General features: G+C 40.3%; 1 pseudogene; it reads right to left on the reverse strand.

Moving 5' to 3' along the window:
• Positions 1-6,352: 6,352 nt before the first annotated feature.
• On the reverse strand, positions 6,353-7,136 carry LOC112835207 (large ribosomal subunit protein eL8 pseudogene; annotated as a pseudogene).
• Positions 7,137-8,158: the final 1,022 nt, after the last annotated feature.

Below are 8,158 nucleotides of genomic sequence, written 5' to 3' on the forward strand. Positions count from 1 at the left end.
AAAATATGACTGTAAAAATGAAAAATAAAAAATGTTTTTTTAAAAAAAGGATTGATAAGATGGTTGAAAAAGGGAAAAATAAAAATTCAAAAAAAAACAAAAAACAGTTAAAAAAATTAACTTTGAAAAACTAATGTATCATGGTTAAAAAGCCATGAATTCTATGTGCAGTATTCCCCTAGCGTTGGAGTTCTCCCGTTCTCCTTGATCGGTAAACTTGGTCTTGGCTTGCTGGCTGTTGATGCTGATCTTCTGGGGCAGGGGCCTGTTGCCGTGGTTCCCAAATGTCTTTGCCGGAGGCGGAATTGCTCTGCCCTTGTCGGTCCAGGCTAAGCAAGCTGTTCAGGTTTGCTCTTAGGAGCTTTTGCTCCCTGCAAGCTCTCGGTACAGCTTTGGAGGACCAGGGTGAAAATGGTGGCCTCCCACTCTCTGCCTGGAGGAGCTGAGAACTCGGGGCCCCGCTCCTCAGTGCGCCCCCAGAGAAAAGCAGTCACTCCTGTCTCCCCGGTCTCCGGCCGCACTTCGTGCTCACCCGGCCTGTGACCAAGCGTTTCTATCTCTGGCACCCGACCCCATGTGGAGTCTCCAAACCCAGCAGATCCCTGCGGTGTGCTCCCGCGCCACTCCTCCCCGGGAAGGGAGGGGAGTCTCCCCGGCTCTGCCGCTTGTTGGGTCCCTGCTGGAGGAGCAGTGGCCCGAATGGGCCGCAGATCACAGTTTATGGCAACCCCGAGCTGAGAGCCCGCGCCTCGGCTCCGTCTCTGCAGCCGGCTTCCCCGCTCCGATACCTGGGAGCTCTGCCGCACTCAGGCACCCCCGGTCTTTCTGTGACCCCGAGGGTCCTGAGACCACACTGTCCCGGGAGGGTTCCACCCCCCGCTTAGCCACTGGAGCGACGTCCCTCAGCGGAGCCGACTTCTAAAAGTTCCGATTTTGTGCTCCGCGGCTCTAGCACTTGCCAGAAGCGGCCGAGGGAGGCCCCCTCCCCTGCCATCTATCCTCCCGAATATCGCCTCGGATTCACTTCTCCGCACGTCCTACCTTCCAGTAAGTGGTCGCTTCTCTGTTCAGAGAGTTGTTGCTACTCTCTTCTTCGGTCTCCTGTTGAGTTCGTAGGTGTTCAGAATGGTTTGATCCCTATTCAGCTGAATTCCTGAGACCAGAGGAAATCCAGGTCTCCTACTCCTCTGCCATCTTACTCCACCAGCGTGAAAATATTTTTTAATAAATTATTCCCATGTTATTAATAAGGAGCATGTGGGTTATATCCTACTCAAAGTCGCAGAGCTACATGGAGCTGAATTTCATTCTCAGACTGGGGGAGAAAGATGTTCCTTTTGTAATACTCACAAAAAAATCCTTGGTGCTAGCAGCCCTTATACCAGAGAGTCTCTGACCTGAAATGATTAGCTCAGTTTTCTTGAATTAAGGAACTGTGGAGCCAGGGGACCAAACAAGTTCTCTGACTCCAGCTATGCTTTCCTCATGATATCAAAAAAGTAGTGTTTACTTTTTGGCCAGTGGTCTATACTCATTTCAGAGGTATCGGGTACTGAGGAGGTAGAAGTTCTCTTTGAAAAACTAGTCAAATCTCTAAACTTTCTCCACACACACACACACACACACACACACTTTTCTTTTTTTTAAAGATTGATTTATTTATTTGAAAGAGAGAGAGTGAGAGAGAGAGAGAGCACATGAGAGGGGGGAGGGTCAGAGGGAGAATCAGACTCCCTGCTGAGCAGGGAGCCCGATGCAGGACTCAATCCAGGGACTCCAGGATCATGACCTGAGCCAAAGGCAGTCGCCCAAACAACTGAGCCACCCAGACGCCCCCCACACACTTTTCTACACAATTTTTAAAAGTTCACAAGAGGACCTGAAGCAAAGATTAAGGATTCTTAACTTAGACATTGCTTTTGTATAATCATTAGTCTTGCCTACTATGAGCCAGGTTTGAAATTGTACTAGAACACCTCCTTTTCCTCATAAGCACCTATACTTGATTTTTAATGCAGAATCTGAAAACAAGTTCAGTTTTTCTCACTAGCTCTGGAAACCTCATGGGTCAGTGTTCTGCTGTTCTATCCCTCCTTTGACCCCTGGTCAGCTCCTAGTACCCTACCCTCCCACAATGAGCACTGAGAAGTACATACTGCAAGGGCAAATTTTATTCATAAGAGTGCAGCTAGTTTTGAGGTGTCCCTTTTTTTGTCTTAAACGGTGTAGCCATGATGTCAGGATTGTGACAGTTCCAACCATATGCAACACAGGGAAATTCATTCATAATAAAATGGAAGATATGTACCTAATTTTAATATGTAGATTTAGCTTGAAATCTCAGTAGAGGTTTTTAGTATTTGAAAATAAAATCTACTCATGAATGTAGTTCCTTTTTGGATTGAACATCCTGCTTTTATTCCTAGGAATCTAAATTAACAGAATGATAAACTTTTAAAAATCAGAAAACATTTATGAGCTGGACTTATACTCTTAAGACCTGATTTACTGACCTAATAATTGGTCAGGAGTACATTTAGCCAAGGAGCCTTCTTTTGATCCAAAAAGGAAAATAAGAATATTTGTTATGGAACTTCATGGTTGCCATTGAGAAAATCTCCAAATGGTAAATGACATCACTAAAAAAGTTCTTACTTAACAACTCACTGGAATTTGGTCTAACATCTTTTTCGAACTAGTCATTATTTACAAAGATAATTACAGAGTGATCTTCTTGCTAAGCAAGTTTTTGTTTGTTTCAAGATAAATGACTTTCATAGTGGCATTTCCTGGTAGCTTCATTATAGCCACATAAAGACTATTTCCTGGACAATAGTTACTTCATTTGCTTATATCTTAAATGGCTCATGGATTTTTCACCTCTTATTTAAATCTCTTAAACGTGAGTTGTAATAGAGCATATAAATGAGATGAGAATAACGTCTTTGCAAAGTATTTTATACTAACAAGTATAATGATCATGTGTTTTTGCTCATTTCTTATCTAAATCCTGATTGCATTTCTACCCTGAATCTTGACACAGTAATTTGTATCTCAATGAATTCCTAATTTAAGCATTAAAAATAAAGACAAAATCTGTTTTTGGTTCTTGAATAAAAAGCACCATGGCACCATAATTGTAATTACGGACAAACACTGCTGTAGTTTTCTTATTATAGTGATAGATAAATACTATAACTACATTGTTGTCTCCTCAATGAAGTATAATAAATTAGCTCTGTCAGCAGAAGATGGTTCTTTTTTAGATATGAATACATTTTGCCCTGTAAAAACAAAAATACATTTTGCTGCTACTAATTTCTTATTATTTATTAGTATACATTTAAATCATATTCTGTAAGATAGCTTCACATTGTCCTGCATCCTTTGGCCCCAAAGAATTTTCCCCCCTCCTACTAATGTATAAGAACTAGGATAACAGAAATCTAGTCAATTTGAGTATTAAAGACAAGCATAGAAGTTAATCAATTGGGAATAGCTGTTGGTCATATGCTTGAGATCATCTCACCTCATTTCATTCTTTGTTAATGTACCGATTGTTCATTGCCTGATTTGTAGGGTAGAGTGGTAACTGACCTATAGAGAAATGAAAAAATGACAAGATCAATCTCCTCTGGCTGTAGTATAAATGGTCACTAATTTAAAAGTCATATCCAAACAGGTGATTCAGTCACTGGTGTGTGGAGACTCCACCTCAAGCTGTTATGCATTCCTTGATTCTGGCTGAGAAATCTTTTCCTCTACCAGGCCTTTGGGAATATCACAGGTTCATTAATTTTCAGTTTGCTTTTACAGCAAGATTTCTCATGCTTATAAAGAGGGAACTGGACTCTGTGCCCCTTAGTAATTTGTTTTTTTGTGTTTGGGATGGAGGGCAGGGGGATACATTGGAATGCATTTATATCCAATCAATATTTATTACTTATACAATATGGTAAGGTAAAACCTGGCAGCAGTTAAGCCACGGGCTGTTATAATCTTCCCAAATTCTGTTATATGAGCAACTAGAGGAAAAATGAATGAAGGTACAACCCCACACCTTAGAGCTTCTTTATAGAAATCAAATGGGAGCTTGTAGAAAACATCTGGGGTACTGCGTTGTCTTCTTCCCTTGATTCCTCCATCCTCTATACCCACATACATGTAGGTGCAGCTTTCTGGGCAATGTGTAACACATACATCATTCCAGAGAGCACACAACTTCAGCGGAAAATTGTGGCTGCAGAGAGTACATTTTGAACTCTCCTGAAGCTGAAAAGCTGTTTACTGGAGCATTAGTTGATTTGAGCACGGGAGATTCAAGTCAGATTCATTCTTCTTCTTTGCATGCCAAGAAGGCAGAGGCCACCCAGAGCCTCCCAGCCCACAGCTGTTTCAGAGAACTACTTTTCTGCTTCTGAGTGCCGAGGTGGTGCCATCTGCACTGCTTGAGGTTTTCTTGTGGGCACATTCTGTACTCCGCTACAGGCTTTTTAATTAACTGAAAGCTAGCTAAAGGGATGCTCAGCCATTGAATCTAGAGACTAAGAAAAACAAAATCACAGAAGATGAAGAAAATGAACGTTTTTTATTATCGGGAGACTAATATTCTGCAACAGTACCTTGGACGCAGGCCCAGTGTTTTGAGCCAGCCACCAGGGAACAAGATCAATTGCATAAGGACAAAAACATTTATGCTGTGTTAAGAAGGGGAGCAAATCATCATAGTTATGCAAAGCAGACTGAGCATTATGCTATAGGGCTCCATCCATAAAACATAAGTGTTTGATAATTATCATAAAGGTAAAATGCATTTGCTAAAATAGAGTGCCCTGGAAAGTAGAATGCACCACACAGTTTACTTTTGATTTTGCTGGAGGTGTTTTCTAAATAGCTCAATTAAAATAATTTTCTCTACTTATGAGTTAAACTCACGTAAGTACAAATCTGTGCATATAATGGCATAATTCAAACCTACATCCATATCTAAGTACCGTGGAAAAAATTTCATAATTCTCTCCTTTCATACTGCTTCTGCCCACTCCCTGCCCTGTGGTCCTCCTTCACAATTTTCCCCGCCTGCTCCCACCCCAGCATACCTACCTCTCCCTGCTCTTCTGCAATTTTCGCTGCCATCTTACAGAAGGCTTTTTTAAAGCAGTAACATAAGTTATTCAAAGGTCAGTTTTGATGGAATTATAATAAAAAAGACATAGTTATTGTTATTAATACTCAATGTTTGCATACCATAAGTACTATTCATCACAATTACTCTTTTTTTTTCAGACCTCCACCATGAATGACTCTGAAAAAATCTATGCCTGGTCTGATACAGCTTTGAGGTAACCAAGCTGTATTTTCCTTTTGATTTTTAAAAAAGAGGGGAAAAAATGGACCACTGCTGTCAGATTTAGTCTGTGTAAATAATCCTCACTGTTGATAAGAAAAGATTCCATAAAAAGACAGGATTTGTTAGTCCAACAATTTCAATCAATAGTCTTGGACAATGTATATTCCTGGAATTAACCAGTATTTACTGAACATATTGAATCAAATAAATTACTACTTCTTCATGGGTTTTCATCTTGAATCTCAGTTTCAACTCTAAGCTTCTACCCTGCCTTTCTAGAGGCTTGTTGGATGTTTCTGTTTGCAGTCAGCTCTGCTCTCTCACTTAGCAACACTTTTACCACTAAACGGACTTCCCCATGACTACCTTTGATCCAGTTTGGCATCATTAATGGGATGAATCTACCAGCAGCCAACATTCACAAGTTTGGTGATTCTCCCATCTCCCTCTGATCGTGTGTCTCATTTGGGTTACTGTCAGCTGGGGTCCTTGAGAGAATGCAATGAGCACTTCTCTGCTCTCCCTTATTAGACAGGTAGTGTGAATAAAATATAAGTTCTTGTTTTTTAAGCTTCTGAAATTTTGTGGCATTTTGTTATGACAGAATAATCTAGTCACTCCAACTAATATAATCCTACTGAAGTTCTAGATAAATAATTTATCTCTCAAGAATAGTAACAATTTAATGTCTTCCTTTTAATTAACCATATTTTATAGGTTTTTTTCTTGCCCTAGAGCACTAGCCAAAACCTGTGCTATATTATTGTAAGAGTGAGGATATGGTACAATGGTACTGGTATGGTACTGGTCTTGTTCCTAATCATAAAGAAAATACCATTTACTATGTGGTTTACCTTGAGCAATTTTGTCCATACTGTAAGATGAAAATAATTTTCTCTTCCACTCCTAGTTTGCTGAAAAAGAGTTTAGATTTAAAAAAAAATTTTTTTTGAAAGAGAATTCTTTCTCACTTTCATGTACAGAAAATTCAACAGTGTACACTTAGCCCAATTTAGTGGCCAGTACTTTAGCCTTTGCCTTTTCCAATTTGGCGATGTGAGCTACCAACTTTGGACCCAGGATGTTGCCTCCCTGGTGACGGCAGGTCCTGCCTCTGTCATTGTAATTGGTCCCGATACATTCCACCAGCTTAGCCAGAGCTCCTTTTTCTTCCGAGTTAACCTGTGTGAAGGCAACAGTGGTGCAGGTCTTCCTGTGGACCATATATTCCAGCCTGGTCTTCGCCCTTGATAATACAGTAGGGAAGCCCCATCTTGTGACACAGAGCAGGCAGGAAGACAACCAGCTCAATGAGATCCACATCATGTATAATCATTACCAGCTGAGCCTTCTTGTTTTCCACCAAGGTGGTGACAGGAAAATCCCCAGCTCAAAGGACAGGCACCCTCTTAGTGGGGACATCCTCTTTCCCAGCAGCTTTCTTCTCAGCTGGGGCCAACAATCTCTGCTGCTTCTCTTGCTGTATTTGTGGGCCAGCTTAAGCATTTGAGGAGCTGTTTGGTGTTCCAAGGCCTGGGTGAACTGGGTAGTCAGGGGAGGCACTTTTAGATGCTTAGAGAGAATAGTCCTTCTGCATTGCAGCCAGATATAGCAAAGCCATTTGACAAAGTGGGTAAGGTCCCCTTTGGGCTGGATGTCCTGTCTGATGCCAAAATTCTTGGGCCTTTTCTCAAACGGGACTGACCACCTTCTTGGCCTCCTGCTTCTTGATGACAGCAGGGGCCAGGGCTGCGTTCTTCCCCTTCGCCTTCTTTATTTTAGGCATCTTGGGTGGCTGGAGGAGAGTGCTAGATTTTATTTTTAAATCATCAGTGGGTTGTTGAATTTTATCAAATGATTTTTCTACATCTATTGGCAGGCAGATACAGTTTTTCCTCTTTTAATTTTTTAACGTGGTAACTTTATTACTTGATATTTCTAATGTTAAAAGAACTTAAATTTCTAGGTTTACTTTAACTTTACTATCCTTTAAAATGTATTGCTGGATTCAGTTCATTAACATACTTTTTAAATTTTTGTCATTTAGAGTCTTGATCAAGATTGGTCTGTAGTTTTCCTTGCTCATATTTTCCTTGAGAGGTTTAGGAATCAAGATTATAAAATGAGCTGGAAACTATTCTCTGTGTATCTAGACCCTAGAGAAGTATATATAAGATTGAATGTATTCCATGTTTGTACAATTCATAAATGAATAAATATTCACATAGTGGGGTTGTACTAAACTTTTTTAATGATGAAGGGATGTTGAAACTCTTCGGTGACCAGTGATACATATAAAAGGTATAAATTCCCTAGTTTAGCATTGGAGGTACTCTACAGTCTAGCTTTGATCAGATCTTAAGACTCAGGGAAAATATTATTCTTGATTTCCATTAGCTATATTACTTTTCTTTTCATAAATTAGTACAATTGATATTTTTAAATCCACAAGAGAAATTGTATGGTCTCTGGCAAAATCTTATCCATTTTCAGATGAATTTATCTGGACTCAAGAAGGTTGAGTTAGTTCTCCAAAGTCATATAACTAAGGAGTCACCCTTTAAGTTCTAACCTCCCCTGTGAGGTTGTCTCTTGTTTTTCTTGCCACTTTCCTGCACCACTGCAGTTACAATACACTACACCAAACTCATCGTCTCTCATAATACATGACCTCCTCAGAACACTTATAGTACTTAAGACAGTTCATTATTTATGTGGGTAGAAAAGGCAAGGTATACTATAAGCATACAATAAATACTTGTGGATTGGATGCACAGTTGAATGAAGGAGTATGTCTCTGTGTTCCAT

Source organism: Callorhinus ursinus, unplaced genomic scaffold (genome assembly GCF_003265705.2).
Source record: "Callorhinus ursinus isolate GAN/ISIS: 27379988/994484 unplaced genomic scaffold, GSC_fseal_2.0 scaffold11, whole genome shotgun sequence".
Lineage (NCBI taxonomy): Eukaryota > Metazoa > Chordata > Mammalia > Carnivora > Otariidae > Callorhinus > Callorhinus ursinus.